At 43.7% G+C, this 13,789-nt stretch overlaps 1 protein-coding gene and 1 non-coding gene across 4 annotated transcripts in view; one reads left to right on the forward strand and one right to left on the reverse strand.

Moving 5' to 3' along the window:
* The window catches only part of LOC121598740 (matrix metalloproteinase-2), a 264,445-nt gene that overhangs the window by 30,276 nt on the left and 220,380 nt on the right, over nt 1–13,789 (forward strand). The window lies entirely within an intron of this gene.
* Trnal-uaa lies at nt 13,030–13,113 on the reverse strand. The gene has a single exon. It is a non-coding gene; the product is annotated as a tRNA-Leu (tRNA).

The following is a 13,789-nucleotide window of genomic DNA, read 5'->3' on the forward strand; positions in this document are numbered from 1 at the left end:
ACGAAATGTCGGTCTGGATGGGAATCAATCCCATCCTGGGTTGTTGCAGTCAGCGTGTTTATCGAAACCGCCACGCTCATCTAGGCTAGCGAATAATCGATTATAATAACTGGATATCATTTCAAATGCAGTTGAAGAGGAACTTCGATCTTACCTTAGAATCTGTGCTATATTTTGCACGATTAAAAGCAAGAATTCATTATTCCTGTACTTTTTCGTATGTGTTACCTATTCATTGCATAGGAATAAAATTAAAGAAATCGCTTATAAGTTCGTATAATTCCTATTTAGTTTTCGTTAGCGTAAAGAGGTTTTGTTTGACACATTTCCGTTTGATTCACTTAATTGGCCCTATAATCGTTATGTCCTTATCATTTGTTTTAAAAGTCATATCACTAGTGCGTATGGGAAATGGCCACCGAAACCAACACAGATCACATACGTTGCAGAGCGAATAAAATAAAATTTCCACAATCAATCAAACGTCAACCTTATCATTCAATTACCGGGATGTGTACAAAAATCCCATCCCACAGGAAACATATTCTTCCTAACAAGCCATCCCATAAGTTCGCTTTGCGGTTTGGAAATCCCACAATCGAATTGCCACTTTTGCAAACCGATCATTTTTCATGGTCAACATAAGCAAACACTCACGCAATGTGCAGAGGCTTGGGTGAAAATATTAACCCAAGCATTTTCCCTATAGCCCCCCGGCCGGCACCCATGATCCTTGGCGGGTCGATCCGGTGTTGAGGTTGTGGGAATGGTTGGTCTCTGTTGCCCACGGCAGCGTCCGAAACTTTGGACCCAAAATGATTGACAAGAGTTTGTAGTTCATCGAGAGGGTGTGTACAGTAGTGTGGGATGCCTCCTGGCTATGTTTGGTGTTGGGATGGCTTATTTTTACACGTGCGTTGCCAATATTTTGGTAACAACGCATGCTGGCGAACCTCTATGCGGTGCTACCCAAAAGCCAGCGTTCGCATGTACACACACACAACATTTGTGCTTTCTGAAGTGGAGTTTTTCCATCCACTGTAGGAGGCAAAAAGTAGCTCACCAATGCATCGGTTGCCATCGGTTTCGTGGTTTCGCTATTTTATGTATGGCGGTGGATGGTTTGCCACCCATCGCGATAGCAGCGTTATTTATGACCACGCGGCTGCTAGTAGCTGGAGCCTGGAGCCGGGCACGCATGCTAAACGTGGAGATGGAAGGGAGCGTTGAGGTTGAGGGGAAAACGAAAAGTGGACAGCTACTCCGGTGGCGGTTGACGCTTTATGACATAAATAAATATGGTTTTGAAAAATGATGATACTTTTCGCAAACGGACACACACACACACACACAAGCACCCAAGCTGTAGAGGCCTAAAAGGGAAGGAAGGAACATTGAGTGAGTCCTTCGGGGGGAGTGAATTATGTATGCGTTGCGCGTAGCTTCGGGTGTTAGGAGCGACTCAATGTTTGGCGTGCCCACAATATTTCCAACTTTTTTTTCTTCTACGAATTCGTTAAGAAACAAGTATATTTCTGAAGATCAAGCCTACTCGGGTGATTATTTTGATACAAGAAATGACACCTTTGTTCGTTAATAAACTAACGATTTGCATACGTATACAGCGTTTGTTGGCAAATATAATTGAAGGTCTTGTTAACCATTGTTTGGTTTCGTTCAATATTCTAATGTTTGTTCAATGCCAAATGCTGCATTGCGTTTGTCATGATGAAATATTGGAATTTTATACAGCAATGAACAAGTCAAGATCATCCTACACTGTACGTCAGTTAAATAGACAAACGGCCACTCTTCATGTTCATTTTCTGACTGGAACTTTACCAAAGATGACAAATTCGTTGTCGTAGCTATACGTCTAATAATGAAACTCATGACACTTGCTTTATATATGAATGGAATGCTTTTTATTATTACAATTCATGGTACTAATAACCATCTTTTTTTCGTTTTATTTCTAGGTATGTACACCAAAACTATCCTTAAGCACAAGAAATGCGAACTGCAAGCAGCAGCAGCAGCGAAACCACATCGAAATGATGTTCATGAAACATTTACAGTAAGCTCTCGAGTTGCAGCCATGTCCACGCAGAATGATTTATTTATTCCTAAATAGCCCTTACCGACCACAGCTCCATTAGTGGCTTAATTTATACCCCATCTAGAAGCAGAAAGCACCACACAATTAAGGAAAGCTCTTTAGCCCGCCCCAAACCTTACGGCTCGGGGCCGAAACTCAATTGTAACGATATCGATATCGGATCTAATTTGCAACAATCTATTGGCCGATGGTAGGGCGATAGGAGGCCACAGATGTTGATTGGAATCAGCGGCACTGGTTCGTTCGGCCCGAGATGGTCTGATGAGATAGGACAGTAAACGACAAGATAGATAAGATCGCCGCTGACCAATTTGGTTTGGTCATTGGAACCGACTTGGTTCTGCGATGTTCCTCCGTGCGATATATCCTTTGTGAGATAGTCAAAATTCTCCCCTCCCCATGTCGCATCAGCAACCGTGCCGCTGTGCGGTTCGAGTCTTACCGTAGCGGCAACAGAGTGGTGCGTAGAAAAAAGAAAAGCTCTCTGGCAGCTTATCCTAACGGTGTTATACTGGATCTTCTGGAAGATCTTGAAGGATTCGCCAAAGTTGGGATACATTTTTGTGCATCTTCAGATATCGGAGAGTATCCTTGTTTTTTGCACCATTCCTTACTAGGGTTCAGCAGTGCTTACGCTTTAAAGACACTAATGCATCAAGAATTGTAAATTTTAATTTTCAATATCCAGAGTGCTCTATTTATAGCTCTTTGAAGCATCCCCACTCGAGTTTTTTTTCCCATCAATTCGTCCAACGAGCTACTGGCACCGTTGTTGACTTCAGCTGAAAAAGAGCTCTAATTGTGTGCAAGCATTGGGCACACTTTACACTGATTATCACGTTTCGCTGACGCTCGTCATGCATGCGAGAAGAGTCTGCAGTGGCTCAATTGCTCAAAACCAAATCACTGCAGCCGCTCCGATAAGGTGACATGATAGTAGTGTCGGTTTCGTGCTGGAGCAAGCTCCAAATGCGGGACAATCACGCACCGTCATGCATGTCATCGCTGTGCGAATGTACCTTTTCCATTAACATTTCAAGCCCCAAACCCTGAGTCTATATTCGTTGGGTTGGGTTCGAACCTAGCTTCCTCTCGTTCACCCTCAATTTGCAATAAATTCGTCACATCCGAGCGAAGAGCTTTCGGTCGGTTTTGTGAACATACACAAAACCATCGAATCGTGGTCGCTGGGATCCTCACAATTGCATACAGCAGAGAGGTTAGATTAGGGAGGGCTTCATCCCGGACTAGCGTGTGTCGTCTGTGCTGGTCCGGAAATGGAGCCCTGATCCGCACACAGAGCCATCAAAGCCGCATGGCGATTCCATTTTTTTCGTTTGCCTGCCAGTTTGTGCGGTTATTTTAAGCTTGTTTGATGTTGTGTTGTATCGGTCGGCAGCTAATACGCCGTGAACGCACGGGGTGCGTGTTTGGTGGTAATTTTTAATCACAACTTACCCCAAAAACCGAAAGCGCATCGGCTAAATGCTGCGTTTTTGGCTAGGGCTAAGTGCACCTGATGACGGCAGATGGAATGAAGCGAAACGGAGTGTGTGGGTCAGTAGGAACTAGATTAAAATTTTCGCAAAAACGTGCACCGCATTACACCACCCCGCACAACACAGCTGGTCACTGCTGGGAGGAGGGCGCATGCTGTTGTATTAATTAGTTTATGTAACGATCGTAAAACCTAATCCCAAACCATCACCGCGCTAAAACGTGCGGAGCGCATGGTTCCGAGCACATGAAGCACATGGAGCATTATGTTTGGCGGCCTCCACCTTACGCCTGGAAAATTGCAACCAAACACGTACAAGTGCCGGCAGGATGCACCAGCCAAACCAGTCGAGTTTGTAACGGTGTGGTGGGAGAGTTTATTTACCATATCCTGGGCGCTGTTCCGGTGGTCATCAACTGTATCGGCATGGAGAGGTAAGGGGAGAGCTTAGGGACAACCATAAGGATACTTAGAGAGAGAGCGAGCGAGCAACGCCCGGAACTAATTGAATCCTAACCGCAAAAAAGCGTTGGTGTGGTAGAGGAAAGTTTTGCAGAGATTTCCCCAGAGACGGCGAAGCGCTTTGGTTGCGTCGGAAACGAAGGGGATAATGAAAATGTGGCACGCACAGGGGGGATAGTAGCTCATCTTCGCCAATTGCATTGGTGCCGGTCGTCGATTGATGTGCTACACTCTGCTGGTGGAAAGGAAACTGCATCATACAAAAAAAAACACAACAAAACTTGATGAAAGGTTTCGTGCCGCATCGGAAAACAACATTAGTGGTCCGGATGTGAGTGAAACAGCGGCGCGTAAACAATGCTGGACACAATTCTCGCATTCGCAAATGGAAATGTATAATCCCGCCGTGGAGGGAGAAACTTCTCCATCCCATTTGGTGAAGGGGGGGGGGGGGGAGTATTGTATGTTCAGTAGCAACTTTATGATTTAGTTGTTTTGTTTTACGTTGGTTTTATTTTTCATTTCACCCTGCGAAGCATTTGATTTGAGCGTTTAGATTACCAGCGTTTGTGTGGATATTTGTGTGGGTTCATCATGTCCCCATCCCCTGTTCGTACGGGTTTTCGCCGGAGTTCGACTGGAATAAAGCGCAACGATGATGATGAGTTTGAGTTTTTTAATTCGGTTGTTTTGCTTCTCCCTTCCTGTGTCGGTAGTTGGCACTGATGGAACTGGGAGTGTTACGTTTGGCCAGGATTTTAAAACAAGAGTTCCAGAAGCGCAACAAACCATATCGCGTAAATTAATTCAGCGCCGAGTCGCTGCAGCAGCGCTCATCAAATTGCACCGCAGGAAAAGAGATGGAAAAAAGCAGCTTCTAGACAACAAAGGAATGTTTTGTTTTAGTGCGCCGTCTAACGTTTAATTGTTTTACATGAAGAAAAGGAGACATTACCCATGTTTACTAACCTTACTTAATATGATTTAAAAGAACGCCTTTGAAATAAGAAATTGCTTTTATCTAACGAAGTAAGAATAAATTCAGTATGTATGGGAGGAATGAAAAGCATAGCAATTGCCAAAGAATAAAGGAAAAATGTATCGGTTCACAGATGTGGCAATGAACGATATGAAAAACATTGATATTGAATCACTGGTATGCTACGAGTGTTCAATTAATTTTCATTAAAAAAAAAAGGTTCGTCGCTTATTCAACGGTTGAAGTCTTTTTCTCATTAGGCTTAATCACACCTAGCCACTGACGAATAGATTAAGAGATAAGTCACAGTAGATTAACCCATAGAAAGAGAGCATTCTTGATCGTTGCATTCACACTTCGCGTAACTAAATGTCTGATTTTTTTTTAAATTATTATGTTTTTGTGTGTTTTTGCCTGAAGTAATGATTTTGTTCTTTATGTCACATTTCTAAAAATAAAATAAATTTGATGTCCATGATTTTTATACTGACCTTACACTCCTCCCCTTCCCTGCATTAATCTCTACCTCCAGTGTTGCTCCATTAAGCTTCGCTCAATTTCAGTAATCTCATTTTTGTTCAAATTCAATCCTGCCATCCTTGACCACCACCCGTGACAAAAACATCCAGCACGATGTAATGACAGACAACGGAAGGGCGTATCATTTGTAATATCTTGTCCCCAACAACCTACCAAAAGGAAACACGCAGCACAAGACTAGCCCTGTTTTGTCCGCCACATGCAGCGATTCCGTGGTATGTCCGTATGTCCACCTTAGTAGAATGAAACAAAAAAAGGAAAAGAAGCAGCATGTCTCGATGATGCTGGTTGTAAACGCTTGTTTCATTGCGTCTCGGTTGGTGGCAGAGTGGTTAAAGCAGAGAGAGAGAGAAAGAAAGAAAAAAATATGATAAATTAGTGCAGCAAAAAGTATATCTGTTATACCCTCGCCTACCTTTTGCTTATATTTTTTCTTGCCTAGAGTACCCACCTTTTTTTCGCAACAGCACGGAATCACATCCTTTGTGCGAGAGGTTGCTCAAGATGGTCAGCGAAAGAGCTCGGATCAGATTTGTAATTGGTAGTGATTATGACGAATTGGCAGGAGCGGGCATCATCTTCCGAGTGGTTTTTGGAGAGGATTACACTCGTGTCTTTTGTCACCAGCAGATGGTGGTGGTGTTGAGTGTTGAGTTAATTAGATTGGCGAGTAGCATTATCCACCCAAGCGGAACTAGCTAAAAAAAAAAAAAAAAAAAAACTACCAGCTGCACTTTTTGCAATTGCACCTACTGTCCGGAACCGCCCGTTACATTCCCCATTTTAAATGTTCATTTTCTTTGTTCGCCCAGCGAGAACACGTGTGCTGCTCGCGCGGCTCGCGTTCCGTGCCATATTGAACCGCCCTACCAACAAGGATGCAGTAATATTAATCTATCTGTACTACCCTTTGTACCTCTCGCTACTCCCATCCCCTAAAATGGACTAATTCGATTTGACCATTTAAACATCGAAAGCTTCCGCCAAAAGCGTGGTGAATTTAAACGTGAAACAGCTACCGATGCCAATGGCCAAACTGTGTGTGACCAAGGCGGCGGGGTGTGTTGCTAGCAAATGGAGTAGAAATTCATTTAATTACCGCCGTCGCCGGTTTGTACACAGGCCATCATAATGGTCCTGGCTGGCAGCTGGCGTAGGGGCGAACGGTGCGGGAAAGGGCCAAACGCTTCGGGCCAGTGCAAATGTAGATAGATATCGCGTAAACATATGCGTTTATGTTTTCTATGCCATTGGTTGGTTTGTTGGTTGAAATAGCCCCTACGCGGGTCTCAAAATATAATCGTACCGGTGTTAAAATGTACCATTAAAGAGGTGGCAATGTTTGCACGCGAGAGTGTATGTTTGTAGGTGTTTTGGGTAGTTGCATTCGAAGCTGGATTTTCACGGATCATTATTTCAAATCAAAATGAAGGTGTGCTGCTACGAGTTTAGAGGTGCATAGGGGGACAAGCGGTATTAATATTCGTGCACAAAACGGAGTGCGTGTTTGGGCCCGAAACAATATCACACCTCTAATTTAATTGGTTTATGTCGCGACACCCGGAAGGAAACGCGCGCGATCGACACCTCGGTGCTCGCTTCTGCTTATGCGTTTATGCTTTTAGGATGGCACACGCGCGATATGCCGCTGGGGTGTGTGTACATTAAATTTGTTTTTTTTTTTCTGCTTAAAACATCGGGGATAATCCGCCCGTTTTATCACATTGATGACAAACACGAACACGAGAGTGATGTTCATAGGAAGCTAGCGAGGCTTTTTATTAGTGGGACATTTCGTGGGTCGGTTCATCTACATGATAACTGGTTTGAATTTGTTATGAGCTTAAAATGGACATTATGTGTTTAGCATGTCTTTGTCGTACATCAACTTTGAAATCTTATATTGTTTAACACATATGGCGTTGATTTACTAAAAAACGAGATATGCACATCTTACTTTGCATAAGTTTCATTTTATACGTGTTTTTTTATTATTTAATGTGCTGTTGATTTTTCTTTAATATTTTTGAATATTTAGCTTAATTTATGTTCTTTAAATTTTCAACAAACATCATAAATTTGACTAAATTTATGTATTTTTAATCTTTTGTCTTGTCTTTTATTTTCTTTTATTTTCTTTGAGAGTTGACAAATTGTCTTTTAATTGTTACTTTAACTCATTTCTCTTTCATTTTTACCCAAAAAAATACTTTTCACAAACGTTTTTAGTTTTATTGCAATTACATTTGTGAGCCTCTTTTTAATTTTTTTTCAGCCAAGAATAGATCCAATGATTCAGAGATAATGCATTTATTTATTTATATCAAATGACAGTCATTACCCGTGCAACCGTTCCCCCCCCCCCTCTCGGAACGATTGCTAGACCCAGCATACCATTGTATCTTAATGGTGGTGGAGCTCCGATCTACATATGGCACCGAAAGGGGCAATGCGCCGTTTGATCGGCACCATAAATCTTACTCCCATTACTGCATGCTTGCTTGGTTTGTTTATTTTTTCTATTTTTCAGTTCAATTTCCCCCTGCCATTTTGCACTCGCCATGTCGCGTAACAGTTCATCGATCTTCGGAACTCGATGTGGTTTATGTGTCGTTTCTGGTGTGTGTTGTTTTTTTGTTTGCTGCCCTCATGCTTCTTCTCCATACTGTGATCGTACGCGGCGATAATGTGTTTGACAGTTTTTCAAATTGATCGTCGTTTGCCACACATAGTGGAGCGGCGTGTGTGTACGCTTTCATGCTCGCTCCGAATCGTTTGTAGGAAAAATAATACAATTATTACTACTATTGCCACTAAAGGATAGGATGTCACGGCTGCTCACCCGAGTGTGCTGTTTGAAACGAGTGCGTGATCGATGTCGATGCATTTCTTAGCTTGCACTTGCGTCGAAGAAAGAGTGCGGCGGGGTTGGAACGATTTATAGTCCCGTGCTATGCGGGATTGAAGAAAACTCATTATACCAGGCACATCGTGGGCATAATCGTGTGCATTCATAGTGGCGGCAAGATGATGATGATGATGATGATGTGGTGATCATCTAGTACTGAAGATATTCACACCCGACGTACAATGGCTGCTTTTGGGGTAGTGTTTTCGAGAGCATAAAAGCATCAGTCTCTGTGCGCAACGATCATAAGGTCGAAGCAATAAAAACACTGCACTAGAACATGACCTATACCGTGGACTTGTGCTCTAGCCTGAGGTCTTGCCGAGCACATGAGCGGGTACGAGCGGATTCAAAGTGGAATGCTGATCTATGACCAACTCCTCCAACCAACCAACAGTCGCTCCGTAAATGATGCCGCCCATGGTGCAAGATCGAAATCGGAGTCAATGAAATGCGTTCCTTTCGTTTGCACAGCATCTGTTTGATGGTTCAGCGTGAGCATGAGCCTTTTGTGAAGGAATGTTGTTAATTTCCTGGTAATGACCACAGCGATCGCCGCGCGCACGCCTTCGGATGTGCAAAAATGCGATGACTCGTGCGGAGGACGCTGAAACGTCATCAAACGTTTGCTTACACGTCATCGATGGGGTTTGGGACCTGGCTGGGCTTGGGGATTTAAACACGCCTCGGGTAAAACCCTTTCCAAAGAGGTGTTAACCCATCTGCACGGATTTCTTCCTGTCCGGTACACACTCGTCTCGGTTAATCATTCTGTTGATCGATGAGTCAACGATTGCCACTTGGAGCTTTTCTGTTTACCGAATGCAATGGGGCTCCTCCTCACCTCCGGTGAGATGAGAGACTCTGTGAAAATATTCAAAAAATGCAAATTCCAGCTTCAAATTCCGCATTGTTTGGGTTTGCGTCGGTGTCGAGCGTGTTTGCTCAACGATTGCCACTTGGTGTCTGACCGCTGCGCTAATAACAAACAGCTGCCAAAGTGGCACAAGCGGCAGGGGCCTCTTCTACGGCCCGCGCTTAGGTGTTTGAGGCGGTGAGTACACACAACAAGTTTCCTTTACCGCGAATCTATCGTCGTCCAACGCAGGTGAGTCAGGTAATTGAGAGCGATGGAATCTCCGCAAATGATTCCAAGCGTGTGCGGATTGATGAAGGAATTTTGAAAAAGGGAAAATGAGCGGAATGTTTGAGCATTAACAATGTTAATGTGAATTATTTGACGTACAATCTATAATTAAATTACAGCTCGTATGCTAATGCTACTGGCAGTGTAGTCATTTTATTGGTAGTTTCAATTGTTTCCTTTGTTTTAGTACCCGTATCATCATGTTAGTTGTTTTCTTGTGTTAATTAATCATGTCCATTTGGAGTTATGCAAATTTCAACTATAATGTGATGTCAATATCCATTTATTGTTATTAGCATGTAAAGGTATATTTTTGTTTCGCATATTTTGTTAACTGATGTGAAAGTTTGGCACACAAGCTGCTAACCCTACAATGTTATCTTTTTTGTCATGCTTTATAATATTAGGATGTGAAATTTTAATTTTGCTATTTAAAATCCATAATGTCCATAAACATATTTTTTTTTAATTTTAAACACTGTATGCAACTTATGCTACAAAATCTTATTGTGTTGGAAGAAACCGCCTTGTTGTCTTATTGGTACATATATTTACATCCCTGGCTTTCATCCTAGCCTTGCTTAGAGTATCAGCTTTCATCTTGCCACATGTTTCATTCTGTGCTGATGGCTCAAACAATTCCCTTTCTTGTGCATATCGGATGCAGGAATCTGTATCTGCTAAGATCAATTACCATCCTGCAGTTGAGTTTTGGTATGTGTATGAGTGTGTGCTTCTCACATCAACCAGAATGCTAGTAATTGGGCATTAATGGCGCCTGGTGAAACACAAGAAGCGCGTTCACATTAACCGAAATTGAAATTCCATTTGTAGCGCAGACACGCTGATTCTTCCATTCTCACGTGATGCGAGTGATCTGGAGTTTGTCAGCATGCGATGATGCTAATGTCACTTGACGCAGCAATTGAATCAAGAGTGAGAACAGAAAAAAGCAACCTAAAAAAAAAATTGTCCTCGATATGTATGAGAAAGATTGTATGCATGATGAAATTTGCTGCAGACACCGCTCCAATTGGAAGATACTGATGAACAAAGCAATTGATATGGGGCTTTTTTCGTTTACAAAGAACACTGTGTATGCGTGGATTTAATGATGCAAACTCAGTTTGCGCTGAGACTTTATTTTTTGCCCGCTTTTCTCATTTACTCCCGCACTGGGAAAAAGATCCTTATAGCGAAAATTGGATCTTGATTGCTACCAGAGTGCTGGCGCCCATGTGTTTTTTTATTGATGATGGACGTCTATCGTGCGTATCCTTAATCCGACCCGGTTTGAATCGAATGCCAATTCCATATGCCCAACAGACCCATCAGCCAACAGCAGGTTCTGCAGAGTCCGCGTAGATGGAGTCATAAATTTCCGATTAGCGCAAATTTATCGTCCTATAAAATTGTGAAAAATACTGCACTCTTCTCGCACTCTCGGTCAATTTGTTCCCGTATTTAATCGATTGCCGGACTCTGCGGTTGAATGTCTGGTTTTGCAAAACAGTAAGTTGCAGCTGTATGGGGAAAAGGGTTGGCAGCGCAGCGGTTGGGACACGATACCGAGCATTGATAGTTGAATTAGAACAGACGCTAGCTATTTGAGGAAATAACACAAGTAGCCGGACCAGACGTCCTCCATTGTACGTATATGGACATTGTCCGCCAACCCGACGCAGTTCTTATCGCGATCTGTCTACGCGCGCCGTCCTTGCCAACGATCGAAGCAGCAGAAGAACGCGTTCTTTCAAGTCTGATCGATCGGTCATTTCCAATCATGCCCTTATCTTGCGGGGTTTGCACGGTAAGCAAGGCATTAAATTTGTTCAATAACACAAGAGCACTCATGCTTCTTGCCCCTCAAGGATGCGAACTGTGGCCTTTCTTTTGTAGCAGAAAAAGTGACAGCTTGGCCGGACTTGGCAGAGCTTGATGGTGGTACTGTCAAAATCGGCCGCCCAATACGGATGAGCACTGCTCAAATGGGTGGAATCCAGATTAACGATTATCGGGCCCTGAACCATGCAACACGGTTGGGGGGGACGCTTCACTGTCTATCCGTTTATCGGTCATCCGCCTCCCAGTTGGCGAACATCATGAACCTGTCAATCAGATTCGCTCCGATGGCAACCGCTTGATATCAAGCCGTTCATTCCGTCTTATGGGCGGGTATGAACTCCCGCCTGTGTGTGGGTGCTGTCCTTGGATTGATAAAAAGGGGCAGTTGTTGCTTGCACTGTTCCAACGATGGAATAACCGTCCGTCGCGTAGACGCTAAAAGCCGGAGGTCTAGTAAATCGAAGGAATGGTAATATCTGCCGGTACTAATGATGCTGCTTGCATTGCCCAATGTAGGGCCCAAGCACATCAGAGGAATTACCGGCAGGTTCGCTAGTGTGTCGTTGGTGCCAACGTATGGTATTATATATTCTCGTGATTTGAGGACGAGATCGGGATGAGATTCGATCACGGAAAAGTAATTTTCACGGTGGGAAGCTGGGAGTAAACGTTCGTTGAGCTCGCGTTTTCAACCGAAGCTAGCCGTGCGGTATCTCGGTGAAGAGTTTGGGCTGATCTTTTCCCTGCGCCACTGATCTCGATGGCAAACGAGATGATATTTTTATCTCGAGACGTTGCTCGAGAGTCCGGAGGTAAACACATGGCACCGGAATGGTACTTGAATTGTGGACGGTGGTGCATATGTATACAAACGCTCATTAGCGAGAGCACGAGAAAAGTTCATACAAATGGTCCCGGCGCATGTGGCAGGCGCTCGTGAATGAAAATTATTTTTAGCGCACAGCTGGGTAGTGGGGAGATTCACTCTGCGCCTGGTTTCTACGGGAGATGATAATAAACCGCGAGAGAAGAGTGTGCTTGAAGATAACATGCCTTTTTTGTGAAAATCATATCTTATCAGCTATTGTCCAGAGCTATGCAAATACGCTGAAAGACGCTGCAGTGTATAGAGAAAGATTTGTAAGGCAGCTCAGCTATTCAAATTCAAAATGTAGCTTGATAGAGCGCAAAATAGTGATAGTATGAATAATAACAATCTAAACTAAAATTAATTATTGTTCTTAACTGTCTCAAATGTCCAAGTGCTGCTAAAACTTGTCCAGCCCTGTTCACCAGACCAGTTAGCAAGACCGTAACGTTCCAAGTAACGGAGATGCGTAACACCTCGTAACGCTATGTAACGCTTCTCAGCGCGTGATGCGTGTGCATCATCGTACCGCTGTGCGACAAAAAGCAACTTGTCACGTTGCGTGGTTGCATCGTGAAAACGCGCGGTTCAGCACGCAACACGGAGCATATGCTCGATGCGTGCCGCGTACTGCTGCTTCACAGCGAAGCAGCAAAAAGAGGATGTCAGAAGTGGGGTTCGAACCCACGCTCCCTTACGGGAACCAGAGCTTAAATCTGGCGCCTTAGACCGCTCGGCCATCCTGACTTGTGCTGGCTGTGAGTCAAAAGCGCTATACAAACAATCCATCCCATGGCCGCACACAGCAAAGTGTTGGGTGTGTTGATGCTGTTGACGAAGCGGGTATGTAGATTTACGAGCGTTGTAAGTTAATTACAGCATGCCGCTGTTGCTAATTTCTCGTTCACATGTTTGATTAGGTGGTATTTCGTTTGCAAGTGCGTTCATGTCAAATGATGTTATTGTTCTGTTGGTGATTTAATTTTAGATTGCTCAGCCGAACGTATCGGTTTGGCATGCAAACTTGCCTATAGTTTTATGTACGATTTGACATCGCATTTAGGTAAAGTTCATTCGTTAGTGGTTGATGAGGATTTATCTTATCGTTAAACACCGATTCGACAGGAAGCTATCAGAGAAAATACCTGTGTCCCCTCTCTTTGTCGGGGAACTCTTTACAAGCACGTTGACAATGCTCGTTGAGTTGTGAAAATGAGAAAAGTTGATTTGCTTGTTTCGGAAAACTTTGCTTTCTCGTTCTTCAGCATCCCTTATGCGCGCGCGTGTATGGCATCTTGCGGTGGTCTTTATTATTGCCCGCGGCGAGAGCGAAATCTGCATACCGTGGCCGATGAGCATCCATGTTGGTGTGCTGCGGGTGCGGGCGCAAATATGGTGGCGGCAGTTTTCAATATCACCTAAC

Source organism: Anopheles merus, chromosome 3L (genome assembly GCF_017562075.2).
Source record: "Anopheles merus strain MAF chromosome 3L, AmerM5.1, whole genome shotgun sequence".
NCBI classification, from domain to species: Eukaryota; Metazoa; Arthropoda; class Insecta; order Diptera; family Culicidae; genus Anopheles; species Anopheles merus.